Source organism: Aythya ferina (genome assembly GCF_964211825.1).
Source record: "Aythya ferina genome assembly, chromosome: 2".
NCBI classification, from domain to species: Eukaryota; Metazoa; Chordata; class Aves; order Anseriformes; family Anatidae; genus Aythya; species Aythya ferina.
Genome location: NC_140297.1, coordinates 109,279,242 through 109,295,893, shown reverse-complemented (window position 1 = coordinate 109,295,893; position 16,652 = coordinate 109,279,242). Strand labels below are relative to the sequence as shown.

General features: G+C 36.2%; 1 long non-coding RNA gene across 1 annotated transcript in view; it reads right to left on the bottom strand.

Moving 5' to 3' along the window:
• LOC311432285 overlaps positions 1–16,652 on the bottom strand; it is a 99,878-nt gene that overhangs the window by 16,215 nt on the left and 67,011 nt on the right. The window contains exon 2 of the long non-coding RNA XR_014689939.1: positions 9,734–9,891. This is a non-coding gene — a long non-coding RNA (uncharacterized lncRNA). The remainder of the gene's footprint in view (positions 1–9,733; positions 9,892–16,652) is intronic.

Here is a 16,652-nt window from a genome sequence, read left to right as displayed (position 1 = left end):
AAGGACTTAGAGCAATAGTTCTCTCTCTGCTCACTAAATTCTCTCAGCTTGTTATGAAATACATCTGTGTCTGTCTCTCCTACCTTTTAACTTCAGAAACCAAACTAAAACCAAAAACCAAACCAAAACCAAAATAACAAAAACAAATATCAGTGACAGTAATAAGTAAATGAGACATTGCACCCAAGCACAATTCCTGTAAACTCATATCAAAGGTCAATCAACAAAATCAAAGTGCAAGAATTTAATTGTAATCCTATAAATAACCTGAGTAAAAGTACATTACCACCAGCACAGCAATAAGAAGAAATAACTAGATCTATGCAATATTTTTTTTGGTCATCTCACTGTTTTCCCAGTAAGACAATTCCACTATGTGATCTTTTGTCTGTGTAAAAATTCCTACAATGTGAATCAATAAGCTTATCCATGTGCAAAGGTACTTAGCTGAGTTCTTAAATGGCATTGAAAATGAGTAAAAACTGCTTTTCTACCTTGATAGCAGGTTGGCACCTATATCCTTCAGATGTTAATTTCACCTGCAGGCACAAAACAGTAGGTAAACAGACCTATGTTTTCTATATCTCATACTACTGGTACATGGTATTCCATGGCATTAAACTGAAAGGCATTTCTTCTAAGCTGTGTAAATTTGCAGAGATTAATCTCTATTTTTTTTTTTTTTTTTTACTGTCCAATCAGAATACTAACTGATTTCACTCATCTTTATAAATAGCATTTGTCTTCCTATTGCCATTCAAATATAATTTACACTAGGCAGAGAGATTACAGACCTTGATTTTATATGAAATGTCTTTGAGTCATAGTGAGCAAATGACTCACTTCCATCATTACTGTTCAGTAAAGTGATTCTGGGATATCAAAATTCTGTTCTGTCTAGTCTCTCCCTCCCCCCTTTCTATCTAATTATTTTCCTTACAGTTTAACTACTGATGAACAGTGTTTTAGGGCAATGTTCCAAGTTTGCCCCCATAATTTTTTAGACCAAAATTATTTTTGCACCCATAATTTTTTAGATCAGTCTTTCATTATTACATCTCCCAGCCTTCTTCCAGACCAGAAGAGCTGTCATTTTTGTAGCTTTTGTAAAGGCAACATTTTCCTTCATTTCCTTCAAATTTTCCTCCATTTTTCTTCAATACTTGTTGCATTCAGAGTCCAGTACAGCAGTAAGATCCCTCTTGCTCCACAGAAATGTATACCCTCAAGAACAAAGAGAAAGCTCATCTGGTTGATTTAAATGAATACAAAATCTAGGAAGTTACCTATGTGGTGCACATGACAAGTCAACTTTTGGCTTAGTTCTGAGTTCCCCAGTAGAACTCATGGTCCTATTTGACCAAAGAAGTTGTGGATGCCCCATCCCTGGAGGTGTTCAAGGCCACGTTGGATGGAGCCCTAGGCAACCTGATATACTGGGTGGCATCCCTCCCTATGGCAGGGGGGTTGGAACTAGGTGATCTTTCAACTCAAGCCATTATATGATTCTATGATGCTATACTGGAGTGAGCACTGCAACAGACCTCAAATGTAATGAAGTTCCTAGAACATCTCTTCTATGAGGAAACACTGAGAGATCTTGGACTGTTCAGCCTGGAGAAGAGAAGGCTTGGAGAATCCTATCAAAGTTTATAAATACCTGTTGGGTGTAAAGAAGATGGACCCAGACTCTTCTGGTTGGTGCCCATTGATAGGATGAGGTAATGGGCACAAGGAATTCCTGTTTAAGAATAAGAAATACTCACTTTTTGGTGTAAGAGAGGTTGAATACCAGAACAGACCCTGATTTGATCAGAGGTATTGGACTAGTTGATCTCTGTAGATGTCTTTCAGAACCAATTGTTCTTTGCTTCTGGTAGCTGACTTTTTTGTGCCTTATAGCAAACCATCCTTAGGATGTACACTGTACAGCACGTTAGAGGAAGACTAAATAGATCCCTCTTCCTTGAGTTGCTTTAGTAGCAATATAGAGTATATTATAGTTAATTTCTTTCCTGTATCCTTTTTGGAACTTCTGTTTATACTAAAATGACTGCCTGAATATCCAGACAAAGGGTTTTAATCTTTATCCTGCAGATGGAGGATACATTTGATTCTTTATGCACTAGATTAGTAAGCAAGAAAGAAGTGAAAATAAAAAGAGTGCACATGACTATGTGCAAGATAGTGTGCATCCTTAAACTTAAATGTAAATAAAAAGTATTAGCAGTAAAGTATATGAAGTTTTGCAAGAAATGGTAGATCAGTTTAATTCAATAATTTCATTAGCAGTTTTAATCATGTGCTCTTCAGAAATAGGAAGCAACCCTACAAATGGATGAAAAAAGATCATGCTGATACATCAGCCTACAAACAAATCTTTATCTCTTAGGAAGCAAAATAGCATGAGAAATGTCATAGGTACTGGACAGTAGAAAACAGTAGAAAATGTGTGTGCACTGAAAACTAACTGGTAAGCGGTATTGCTACAACCTCTGTAATCCTAATATTAGTTTTTTCCTCAACCCACTCCAATAATATCATTGACCACAACTCTTACATTTTAGCAACTATAATGACAGGAAAAAAAAAAAAAAAAAAAAAAAAAAAAAAAAAAAAAAAAAGGAGAAAAAAGTAGTGCAGTTTACTCAACTACTGTCTTCCCTCTGTATGAACACTAACGTTACGTTCTTTGAAGTCCTGACCATAAGGATGGGTACAACTGAGAAGAATCTGGGGCAACAACAGTTATTTGCATATCTCAAAATTTGTACCACTAGGCCAGATCCAGGTGATTAGCCCCTTCCTGTCTCATGCAGTAGATCTACAACTGATAGGGTGAACAACCTCCTTTTCCCCCATCTCCAAACCCAGAAATGTTAGATATCCATTCTCCAGTGAAGACTGGCAAACACTGTTAACAATGTAAAGGAGCTTTGGCCAAGCAGCAGCAGTGGATCATTTCATCTCCACAAGGTGCTTTCATTTGCATTTAGATAATGCCATTGCTTGGCCCATTTCCCAGAGGTGAGAGAAACAAAAAGCTGACCATGCAGGGGCAAAAGAAAACACAAACTAAGAGTAAGGCAGTTGCTTTTCAAAGTTAACATTCTGGCTAGTGCCAGAGATTTCGTGTCCTCCTACTGCTTCAGACTGCTATTAGTTTCCATACATGTTATCTTCAAAATAGATGTTTTTCTTCCACATAGGAAGCTATTAATTGGTAAACAATAGTATTTCTTTTGCTTTCTCAGGATCTGTTCTAAAATTAGTTCCAATGTCCATGCTGTTAACATATTATAAATGCAAATTTATCTGTCAGTCCCTCCTTTCTAATGAATAAGTTACATTGCATTTAGGAAAGAGAACATGACTAAATAGTAATCCTAGAACACCTAATTTATTACAAATTCATACCCTTCATTACCATAGAATATTTTGTACCTGCAGTCTTCTCCTAGGCAACCTACCTGCTTTTTTGATGCAGAAGGTGGGAGAATGGTGTCGTTGTTTCTTGTTAAAATGTACTAGTTTTTCATCCTGCTGTGGCATGGATGTTGTTTGTAAGCAAGCACATAGAGAATGATCCAGTTTGTCAAAGTGCATCTGGAGCAGAATATTCTCTTTCTTACATTTTACAACAAAATATCCAAATAAGTCATACAGATGATGCAGAGAAAGTGGTTTGGTTTACATCAAAGGAATTTATGAAAGTTAATGCATATCAAAAATAAAAAGGCATCTGAGTCACTGCACAAAAGCTATTTTTGAACTTATATAATCAAATATACTTACGTATGATACAGAGAGGCTGTGCCAGCTATGGCATGCATATCCCTCTACTGTAATTAATCTTTGCAAGCACTTTAAGTCATTTTAGATCTACATTTACTTCTGCCTCACACAGTTGTGGTGTTATCTCAGTTTTCACCATCTGTCACAGACATCAGAAAAACTGACTTAAAGACCATAGAAACAATATCTAAAGCATTCTGTTTTTCATGTTTTATAGTTTCTGTAGGTCTGCAAACGTAATTAAGACAAAAACCACCATGTTACTGAATGAGAACTGACAGGTATCAGCAAAGAAGGTACAGTCTTCTTGAGATCTTTGCTTAGAATATGAACTTAGGTCCTGCATCTTTCTGTTTATAAAGAAAAGATCCAATGGAAATAGCAAGCGAGGAAGAAATCTTTCGGAAGATCAGCAGTTGCTAGGGTATCTTTTCATGCTTTGGCTGTCGTTAGGACTTTTACCCAAGAGCTATGCCATTAATGAGAAGTCTAATGACTTCCATTCCTTTTCTTAAAGGATTCAGCATGTCACCAGTATTTATGAGGAAGCCTGCTGCAGCTACAGGGACATTATGTTCTTCACTATATTTCAAGCTGAGAGATACTGAAAATGTATTGTTAGTTTATCTTTCTCTCTCTCTCTCTCTCTTTTTTTTTTTTTTTTTTTCTTTAAACAGTCTCCCTTTCCCTTCCTCCTTTGTAAATAAATGTACCACATTTCTAGCTGTCAAAGATAGAAAAAATGCCTTCAGGCTTGACGCCAGACCTATTTTCTTCCAAATATCCACCAAATCACCAGAAACTCTTATTAACTGAGTAAGCTGAACCTTCAAATAGCAACTTTTCCAGTCACTCCTGGGGATTTTTGTATCTGCTCATAGTAAATAATACAAAGTTTGGATTATTTATTTCTACTTATTCATTTATCTTGCTTTATATTTGAAGGCAATCAATGGAATTATTAAGCTTAATGGTGGTTTCTAACACTGAACAATTCTACCAATTAAGGAAAAACAAACAAACAAACAAACAAAAAAAAAAAAAAAAAAAAAAAAAAACAAAGACAACAACAAAAAACACAACAGCATCTAGTTTAATTTGTTTTCAGATTTCACCTCAAAACATACTTCCTTTTAAAAATTTCTGTAGAGAAAATTATTTTCCTTACACCCCTGAGACCCTGGAAAGAAGTTAAAGTCCCAGTTCTGCAAACACATACTGCCTTAATCACTGAAAGTGTTCACAATAACTGCAGTGACTTTGCTTACAAGTGGGAACAAGCATGACCTTAAACATTAGTAAGACTTCTACCTTGATTCTTTATTACCAGTTTCCAGTTTATCATCTGCCACCTATATTAATTACCAAGTATTTTTTTAATACTGATGTACCTGTCAGGATTTCAATTTAATCTGTCTCTTGTTATTTGCCAAACTTCCAATCCACCTAAAAGATTAAATGTATGGAAAATACACTCCTGGAAGTGCAATGACTGTCAATAAGATCAAAACTCTTTGAAGTATAGAAGTACCATTAGAATATTAATACAGCTCATGTAACACTTAAATTGTTACCCCCAACACCTCTATTTCACCATCATCTCTCAAGAAAGTAGAAAGGAGATTCCCTCTTCTCCACTCCTCCAAATTACTTAAAAAGCACTATTGGTATGCTTGCAAATCAGCAGTTTTGCCGCTGATAGATTGATACAATCTATTGGCAACTGCTTATAAAAATAAATATGTTATATTTCTGGGCCAGTTATATGATCATTACATGTAGTGGTTATACAAGTGATAAAAAATCCACAAATTCTCTTATGGTCCATGACACCACAAGAAATTTTTGCCATGAGAAAAAGAAATTTTTGCCTGAGAAAGCTCCATCATAACCAGAATTTAATTTTTCTCCAAGGAATGGAAAAAGTGCTCTTTGTCATGTCATCCCCTTCTCTTTGGCATTTTCCTCTTTGCTCTCTTTCTGTGTCACTGTTTAAGGGAATTGTACATCCATGCTTAGTGATAGGCTGCTGCCTTTTGTGAATAATTTTGACTGTGTACTGATTGATGATGACAATTATATCATTCACATGATTTCCTTCACTCTTCTCTCCACTGCAGACCCCCATGTTGATGATCAAAACAGTGACATCTTGAGAAGAAATGCAGAAACAAGAAAGGGTATGTGCTTGACACTCAAGAATTTTGTCAGATATACGAAAGTATTTCACATGAGACTGCAACTTGGAAGTCTAAAAGCATTACTTGATTTTACTTATGGATTAAACGGTCTCTCTAGAGAAACTCAGATTATTATTTTTTACATTTTTATGCAATATTTAAGTTTTGCTTCCAACAAAACTACCTGAAAATTTGCTGAAAATCAGCTACCTTCCCACTTTTTTCAGTGCATCTTCATGGCATTTAATTGTGATTAAGTATCATGGGGTAGAATATGAGTCACAGAACAGCACTGAATGATGTGTCAACATCCTCAGTTCTGTTTTTTTTCTCTTGCTGTGACTGGAGTTCACTGGTTGTTCTGTATCCACTGATATGTTTGTGACATATAACCTAGTTATAATGCAGCTATGATGTTCTTTGGATGATACCAAAAATTGGAGTTGGATTTTATATCTTTATTACCTCAGTGGTTTCCAATTCTTTCAAGTGCTTTTAAAACTATCTTCTCATAAATGACTCATAAGTCTCCCAGTGCAATCGGTGTGTTTACTTCCCCTAACTAGGCTAACAAGAATTAGGTACTGCTAAGAAGTTTTCTGGAGCATTATTTGTCATACTTCCTACTTCGTGTGTGCAGGAAATTACACAAAAGCAGATTGTATCATTAATCTCAAATTCAATACAAATAACAGAAAGTTAGACAAACTGATTTCAATAAAAAGAAATATTATCACAGACAAAGATAAGTGTTAACCTAAACTTTCCTGAAAGCTAACACTAGTAGCTACAATTCAATCCACTAATGTCCACTGGTTGAACAGACTATCATCAATCAGAAAAACCTCCCAAGACATCCAGATAAAACCAAATTTAAAGGGCTTTTGAGTGGAGAAGCTTTGCTAAGTACAGAACAATACCAAATGTCTGTAAGGAAGGAGTGGTGTGTAACACATGGAGTCAGATTTAGAAAGGATTTAGGGTTAATAAGTGTCTCTGTTTGACTCAGCCCCCCTGAGACATTACGTCTTGGGGAAATAATGGATGTCATTAAAAATGGTTATTTATTGTACTGTGGTATTTTTTACTTACAGGATTTGTAGTATTCCCCTGGGATATCTTGTAAATACCAATGGAAAATACATTGGTAGTCAGTGGGAATTATAATATTTAATGTAGGAGGTTCATTGTAAAATATAATTTAAAGTATAGGTCAAAGAAATCAGACAAGGGAAAACCACAACTGTATACAGTCAATGAATCTAAATGACTCTCTAATTATAATGTATGTTGTTATGAATCCATGTGTTCCTGCAGGAAAGCAATTTATAACTCACAAAAAGCTTGTTAATCCCCTATGCCCACAGAATGGTCACTCTGATACAAAAGGTTATTTTTCTAGTCAATAGTACTCTGAATCCAGACATTGTGACTGGAAGTTGTGAAAATATTTCAGTGATCACACACACACTCTCAAAAATTATTGTTTTTAAGTGTGTAGTAGTAGTAAGGTCCCACTGACTACTCTGGATTACAGATACTATTTTAGGCAATCCTCATATTTTAAGCCCTGGGGAAAATTAGATGTATTTTTTCTGTAGTATATTTTTGTCACAAGAGTGTCTCTTTTGTGTTGTATGGTTGTGTCAATATTTAATTTTAAGGAATATACAGCCAATACCTATATGCATCTGTATACAACAATACAGCTCTAAATTGTACAAAACACAATGCCCACAAGACAGGAGTGAATGCAGAGAAAGTGAAGATCAGGCTGCCTCATACCTGTTGACACTCTTACTCCCAGACCTCAGAGATTTCCAAAGGGAGGATTTGACTTTCTGTTGTAGGCATAAGCAAGTACAAATATTTTAGACATATTTTAGTGGAGGCAGTTGTGCAAATAAGCAGATCTCATGCATAACACACACCTGAGTAGAGGAGCTTTTGCCACATAATCAGGCCCAGCAAAAGACAGTCAGAAGCTCCACTCAGTCTTGCATTAGCAAACAGATATTGAGTTCCTTATCTTTATTCTTTAATTGCAGAGAGACATCAAGGGGAACCTTGCCCTTGCCTCAAAGCTAGTCCATCAGTAGGCAGCAGCTATTTTGCTTGAAAGCTAGCTCTTCCCTTCCTAATCTTTTGTTGCACAGAGCTATCAAGAACCACACTGCAGTAGAGAAAAACAGAAGAAAAGCATTATAGATGAGATTACATTTATGCAGGAGCTGACAACTAGACAAGTAATCAAAGTAGTCCAGGTGGTAGTTCACCACCTTGTGATAACACCCACACGTCGGATCTCATACTCTCACAGCACAAGACCCAAGATTCCCAATGGCCAGCCCTATGCTTGAGCTTCATGTTCAAAGACTGATGTTTGTAAATCCTCACTGGTGAATAAAACCCCTTCAGAATCAGTTACTAGTAATTTCTTCATTATATGGTGCTATATCAACATTGATCCCAACTGACTACTCTGACTCATTTTTATACCAACAGGGAACCAAGTATGAAGCCTTCATGTTAGGCAAAATGTTTGTGAAATACATCAGCTGGTTGATGCTTAGGAAATATCTGATTTTGACCCTATGACAATCTGACAATCTTTTTATTTATTTATTTATTTATTTTTTAATTAAATCATTTTTGCCATCAGAATGATCCACCTACATGTTAGAGTGTAGAGTGTAAGTGGTATTCTACAGCTGTGGAATTCTACAGTTCTACAAATGTCTTCATTTATTTTACCGAAATATTGTTTTTCAAGAAAACATTATACTGAAAAATATATTTCTAACCTGAGCTCATAGCAAAGGTCTAGAAAGGACTTCCTAGGAGTTTTTCAGTACTTTTCCTGTAGTCTGACAGTACCATCAATATTGTGATTGAGAGGAATGAGGCAAAGAATAATTATTGTGTAATTAAACTAATTAGGGTGAGTTTCACTGGTGATCCTTGATGAAGAATTTTACCTGTTTCTCTGAGAAAAGGAAATTCTTAATATCCTCCCCCCTCGATATTCTTTGCTCTAATTTGATTTAATAGTATTTACCTGACTGTAATGTGATTTTTCCATATTGATGCCAAAGAAGTACTTCTCATCTTCCACCACCACAATAAAAAATTATTTTAGTAATTTAAAGCAGTTTAAACAATTCTCAAGTAGTGAAAAAATCTGTTTGCCTGAAGTATGTTTGTAAAGTTACTTGCAGAACTATGTGTACAACTACAGCTACTGTGCTCATAACTCATCAGTTTTCCTGTGCCTCCTGAATAGAAATTCATCCCTTAGGAAAAAAAATAATAATAATAAAAAAAAAATCTTACAGGTCACTTCTTGTGTTGTGTTGTTCACAACAGATAATCCAACATATCACCTGTATTGTGAGAAGTATACAAAATCATAAATCACCTTCACTTTCCATTGTTGCCTGATATTGAAACTAGGCACCTTATTTTATTCTCATTTCCTGAGATGAAGGGCAGCTACATTAAAGTATTGCAAAGGAAAAGATATGAGGGCAAGAAATTCCACCATCTCTACAACACAAACCTCTGCAGGAATTAGGAAAGACGTGCACTGAAGCTCATGTTCAGAGAGCCTCTGGCAATGTGTTTCCCACAGCAGGACCTGTCATTGCTCTCCTCTCATCTGGGGTGCTGGCTTGCACTGCATTTGAAGGGCACAACAGAGTCATGGGCACTTTGAACAAGACTGCACAAAGCCCTCTCAGCTATCCAGGGGCATTTACATGAATATGAGGCAGGAAAGTGGATTTCATTCTCAGCCTCAGCATGGCTGTTCTCCCTCCCAGCACTGTTAGAAATGGAGCACAGGTTGTCGGTTCATAATTGCATCTCTGTTTGTCTTGGTCAGGATTAAGTCTTACCATCCACCCACAGATTCTTCCTACAGAGAACAATACAAAGATATCAGTTGAAGAGAAATACCTTAAGTGGTAAAAGGAAAAACAAAAGAAATGCTAATTTCTCACTGAAATTAACTAGTCTTTTTTTTTTTTTTTCTATAAAAAACTAAGCAGACTCAGAAAATCTACCTCCTCAGAAGTCGCCCCTTGTTACTGAATTTTGGCAGACATCATCTCTAACATTAAAGCTCCAAATATTAACCAAAGTTACCCTTAAAAACTAACAGGACATAACACATGTTCAAATGTCACTGAATCGGGCAATTATTTCATCAGAAATACAGAACACCCCACTCTTCTGTCAGTGTCTTGTAATAATTATTCCTTGTGATAATTATTCCTTACAGACTCACACAATGTAATTTACTATCATTGGTGTCATCCTTTCTATAATTCTACAACTTCTAGAAGTTTTTATCTACAAAAAATAACAATACTGTTTAAAACGTTTTCATAAATATCTGTTTTTATAATGAAGAACTGAAGAACTTTATAATGAAGAACTGAAGAACAAAGAACTGAATCATAGAATCAGAATGGTCTGGGTTGGAAAGGACCTTAAAGATCATCTAATTTCCACTCCCCTGCTATGGGCAGGGACAAACAGATTAATAATAAAATGCACAGACATTTGTATAGTCAAGTTATGGTATGGACAAAAATTAAATAAATTCTGAAGAATCAGATAGCTCCTTTCTGTTACAGTTTATTAATAAAGATGCCACTTTAAATTATGATAAATCAGACCCTATAAGACCAGTTTAAAATATATGAACTTCTTAAGTATTTCAATAACATTTTAGCATGATATCCTTGTCTCTAAATTGAAGAGACATGGATTTGATGGATGGACCACTTGGTGGGTACGAAATTGGCTGGATGGTGACACTCAGGGAGTTACGGTCAACAGCTCAATGTCCATCCAAGGACAGTAATGAGTGGTGCTCCTCAGGGGTCAGTATTGAGACCATCACAGTTTAACATCTTTGTTGGTGACATTGACAGTGGGATTGAGTGCACCCTCAGCAGGTTTGCTGACAACTCTGAGCTGTGCACTGCGGTTAACATACTGGAGGACAGAGATGCAATCCAGAGGGACCTGGACAGGCTTGAGAGGTGGGCCTGTGCGAACCTCATGCAGTTCAACAAGGCCAAGTGCAAGGTCTTGCATCTGGGATGGGGCAATCCCAAGCACAAATACAGACTGGGTGGAGAATGGATTGAGAGCAGCCCTGAGGAGAAGGACCTGGGGGTGTTGGTTGACGTTCTCATCATGAGCTGGCAGTGTGTGCTTGCAGCCCAGAAAGCCAACCGTATCCTGGGCTGCACTGAAAGAAGCATGGCCAGCACGTTGAGGGAGATGATTCTCCCCATCTACTCTGCCCTCGTGAGACTCTACCTGGAGTACAGAGTTTAGCTCTGGGGCCCCCAACATAAGAAGGGCATGGATCTGTGAGAGCAAGTCCACAGGAGGGCCACAAGGATGATCAGAGGGCTGGAGTACTTCTGTGAAGACAGGCTGAGAGAGTTGGGGTCCTTTAATAAGAAGAGAAGGCTCCAGTGAGAACTTAGGGGGGCCTTCCAGTCCCTAAAGTGGGCCTACAGGAAAGCTGGATCAGGAAGTGTAGTGATAAGATAAGTAGGAAAGGTTTTAAATTCAAAGAGAGTAAATTTAGATTAGGTATTAGGGAGAAACCCTTTACTGTGAGGGTGATGAGGCACTGGAAAAGATTTCCCAGAGAAGTTGTGGGTGCCCTATCCCTGTAAGTGTTCAAGGCCAGGTTGGATGGAGTTTTGAGCAACCTGATATAGGGGGAGGTGTCCCTGCCCATGGCAGATGTGTAGGAATTAGATGATCTTTAAAGTCCCTTATAATCCATACCATTCTATGATTCTATGATATGAAAATATGGGCAATTATTTAATTCCCTGTTTAAGCTTCATGATATCTTCACTCTAAACCTTCAAGGTTTCCTCCAGTATAGTAATAATATTTCTCCTCTGATTACAGTAATACTTCTCCTCCAGAAAGGAAAGTTCTTTTGTAAAAACTTGGTTCACTAGGTTGGAGATTTGAAGAAAAAATAGAACTACTGTGAGATTTAAGAGAATTTTCCCTGTAGTCAGTAGAACACTGAAGTAAGATTGGAGTATGTTTTGCTTAATGATGCAAATTCTACTAGAACAAAGGCAAACATCAAACCCAAAGTGCTACTGAAATCACATTCCTAACCTTCTCGTATGTTTTTATATTTCAGTCTATGATTTCAAGACTAACCACTCCCCTGTATATGCACGCTGGGCAGTAAGCACAGAAATTAAAATTGTCATGTCCAGCATAGAAATTTTTATCCCTGATATGTCATCCAGCTGTGTTTTCTCATGGACTAATCATCACAATAAAGACCACAGTAGGGAGGGAAAAAAAGCAAAAAAAAAAAAAAAAAAAAAAGCACAGCTGCTCATTGCAGACACTGAGCCTTTCAAGAGTTCTGTTTTTGGTATTAATTTGCACTCTTTCATATGTGCATTTTTCTGAAGCAACAGTGTCTGAAGCTAAGACTTGAACACTATAACCAAATCAATACTCGGTTAACTTCACATAAACAAAGGATTAGAAACTCTCTTATAAATAAATTTAATGTGTTTGTATTTTAATTTATTTTATTTTTGGATACCTTGTGTGTAGTGAGGAACTAAAAGCATGGCATGAGATGAGATTTCAAAGTAGCTGGACCCCTACATATGACAAGGCTCTTATGCCAGCTCAGAAAGGCAGAGCATACTGGTAGTGTTGGAAGCTTAGACCCTTCCCCTTTGCCCTTTTATCTTTTCAAAATTATTCATGTCTATGATGCAGTAAAAGGGAACAAAAACTTTTTCCATCTGTAAGACACAGGTTGATTGCTGTCTCTTTTTGAGAAGTAATACGGGCAGAAATGAGGTCACTGTCTGAAATCACTCCCCCATCAGCTCTGTTTAGCCTGTGAGTCATACAGAGTAAGAAGAAAGATTACAAGAACAAGAGCTAACTTAGAATTGAAAACAATAGAATAGCACATCAACAAAAGAAATGACTACCCCATAGTTTGCCCTGTTCCCCTCTATTTGCTTACAAGCTTGGATGTATTAGTTAAGGAAATCATTTTAAAATAAGACAATTAAAAAAAAAATAGAACATGTAAACATGAATAAAGCAGGCAAAGAAGCAACCTCAGGATAACCATGGCAGTTGTGATGGAAGTGAATATTTTCAATGACTTATTAAGTTTATCGGGCATCAAGAAGAAATAATAATGGTGTTATGAATTTCACCAGGGATGGGATAATAGTAATATGTCTTGTCAGCACAACAAACTAGTGTTCCTTCTGGGCCCTAACATCCAAGGAAGTTATAGGCATTATGTACATGGCAAGCTGTGGCACAGATAAAAATGCAAGGTTGTAACATAAGAACATAGAGTAGGTATCAGCATAACAGTTGCACCTTGCACTAAAATCTTTGTTACCTGAGAAGTCTGAGAGAAAGGAAGTTTATTTTCTCTCATATTAATATTAAATACAGGTTTGACAAAACTCACAGATGGACTGTAAACAGAAATAATTCTTTCCAAAATAGATAGTATTAAGATTCACTGAAGACAACATTTATTTTCCTTTCAAATTTATTGGGTTCATCTACAGAAGTAGGTCAATATATTTTGCAACTAGATCATGATCTAAAAATGCCACCTCAGATCTTTTGAAGCTATCTGTGAAATTGGGTCTTAAAAACAGATTAATTTTGTCTGGAATGAAGAAAAAATAATAATAAATAAAGTTAAACAAGACTGACAGAACTGGTGGTAGGATATTTAATGTTTACTCAGGATTGGAAAAACCTATTCCTAGACCTATTCCTTTAGACCAAAGAGCTAGAGATTTAATCTCTTTCTTTGATAATAATAATAATAATATTCAATGTTGCACATTTGTTGCAGAAGGCAGATGACTTTAAAGGAAAAAAGCCCAAACTGAGATGTGCTATTTTGCATGACTCTGTGGGAGTCTTGCAGGGTATTTACATCTGGTTTAGGAAGAAAGGAGAAATAGCTGTTCATAGGCCTTGTGTGTCCAAAAGCCAACAACTGCAACCTTGAACCTCCGGGGCCATGTTCAGCATGCACATGTGGAAGCTTGATGCCTCAACACGGTGACCGACTGGAGCTACAGCCCAAAATCTAGCCCTCACACTGCTGATGGTCAAATCTCCTGTTGGAAAAGAGAGGTGTTCCTCCTTTGAGTGAGTGCCCCATCACTGTCATTGGCCTTTGCTGACATCACAGGACTTGGCATTTTGACATAACAGTAACATTTGGGCCCGGTTTACATGTGTGCTTTTTTGACCAAGTATAAATTTTTCATCTTGGCAGCTTAACCAGAAAACAAGTGTTTGATGATGACTGAGTCATCTCCATTTTGCTTTCAGTCTTAAATTTATTAAAATGTTTATTGGTGCACTTTTTTTAAGGGCTCTGCTGAAAGTGAGTGAAGGCACTAACAGCACAGCAACATATTTCTGTAAAATATGACACTCCTCAGAGTTCATCAGGGGCATCCTCAAGTAAGAGGATTATTTATTCAGTGCTTTGAAAGGGACTAAAGGGGAGAAACCAATGCAAAGAAAAAAAAATGAGATGTGTAATATTCAGTAAAATGTAAAATTGCTGATGTAAAACAGGATAACTATTTAATAGTAAAATGTTCCAAAAAAGACCATTTTTGTTAATTCATTAGTATGTTGCAGGCAGGACAGTGAATGACAGAATTTTTCATGCATTTATTGAATGCTTATTTACTAAAACATATATTCAATGCTTTAAAGTATTTGGATGCCAAAGCCTATTCCTGGTAAACAAACCTATCTGCTTACTGCAAGTCAGAGACAAAATAAATCCCTTATTCTTGCTTAAATATATATATATATATATATATATATATATATAAATATTGGTTCAGATACATTTTTAATTGTCTTTAAATTCAAACCACTATTCAAAGACAGCTCTAACCTAGGGCTGTAAACTTTAGCCCTTGCTTTTCTGACAAGAAAGTATACATGAAACAACTGATACATAAGCTAATAGTTGAACTCATCATTTCTAAGTCAAATGAAATTGGTTTCAGCTCCTATCTCTAGGACATGAGTTTGCATTTGGAAATGATATAAATACCATTCTTACAAAAATTACATTTCTCCTAAGTAGTAAAAGAAAGTTAAAAGAATTTTCATTACTCCCTTAAGCCCTAATACAGCAAATTCTTCTGTATTTGCTCAACTTTGCTAGCTGGCAGTGAGACCAAAAGTATGAAGTAATATTTCATTATTACCATTTGAATAACTAAAATGCAGAAAACTTGTAAGCAGAAAGAGCCAATGCATTTGCAGTAAGATTCATTTGGTGATTCCATTGATTTCCTGGATATTAAAAGTAGTAAAAACTTAAATTTCCTTTCCATTAACTGTAGTAGTAAAGTCCCTGCAGGTAAAATAAGGTCAGGTAGAGGTAGTTCAACTCATTTCACTCTCTCTCACTTCACCCAAGGCCCATTCTTGTAAGGCATATCAAAATATATTAATTTAATAAAGCTGAATCAACAACTACAATGCTTCCAGTACTTAAAAAGCAGAACAGTAATCGCTGACACAGCCAGCTGGAGTGTCAGCCCTGATAGATTTACATCTACTGTTAGAGAATGTCAGAGAAAAAACAGATCTAAACATAAAACTTCTCTCAGCTAAGATAGTCTTTAACTGTTTCTGATTAAGACCCCACCTTTGTCTGCATTCCCAAATGCTGTTAACACCAACCCTTCTCCCATATTCCCACCCCCATAAATGTTACAACCTCCACTGCATTGATGTCCCCTAGTGTGTGAACTGCTGCCTTGGTCTTTCCCTCCCCTATGCTATATTTGTATCCAGTCAATGAATCCGAAATCCCCTGCTAATTACCATCTAAGCTGTTATAAAGAATCTACACGTGTTACTGCACAAAAGAGGATTACTGTACTTTAAACTTAGCAAGGCTTGTTAATCCCGTGTACCACAGGACTGGACATCATAATAGATGCAAGTTTACAAATGACACTTTGGTGTGCCCTTATTTAGATGTGCATTTTATTTGCTACTACTATACTGCTGCAATACCTAAAAAGTCTTTGTTCATGATACTTGTGCAACATGCTGAGGAGCACATGCAAAAATAACACAAATACACACTGAGTAATATCTTTATTTAGTAAGGTATTTTTGTAATTCTTGATGCTGTAGCATCCTTTCAAGACTATGATGGCAGATTTCCTTGATGGCATTTACTGCCTTTCAAAATTTACTTGTAATTCTGTTTTGAAGTTAATGATTTTTTTTTTTCCCCAGAACAGCCTTTGAAAATAAAAGAAATGCAAATAAAGCTCCTCAGAAGTGTTCAGATAGTGATCTAAAGCCTATGCTTCTCTCCTATGCTAAATATTTTAAATATCCAAATTCCTGTTTTATAAACAAGTTAATAGCAGAAGACCCAATGAGAGCAAGTTGAAAGCACTCCATGGTATTAAAACATATTTTCAATTTTGATTACATACTTTAAAAGTGAACAAAAATTAATGCTTTGATTTCATTCATAGACCAAAATAAGTAACTAATTTAATTAATTATTTAATAAAAGCTGACTTTTGCTCATAAACTACACACCACCAAATG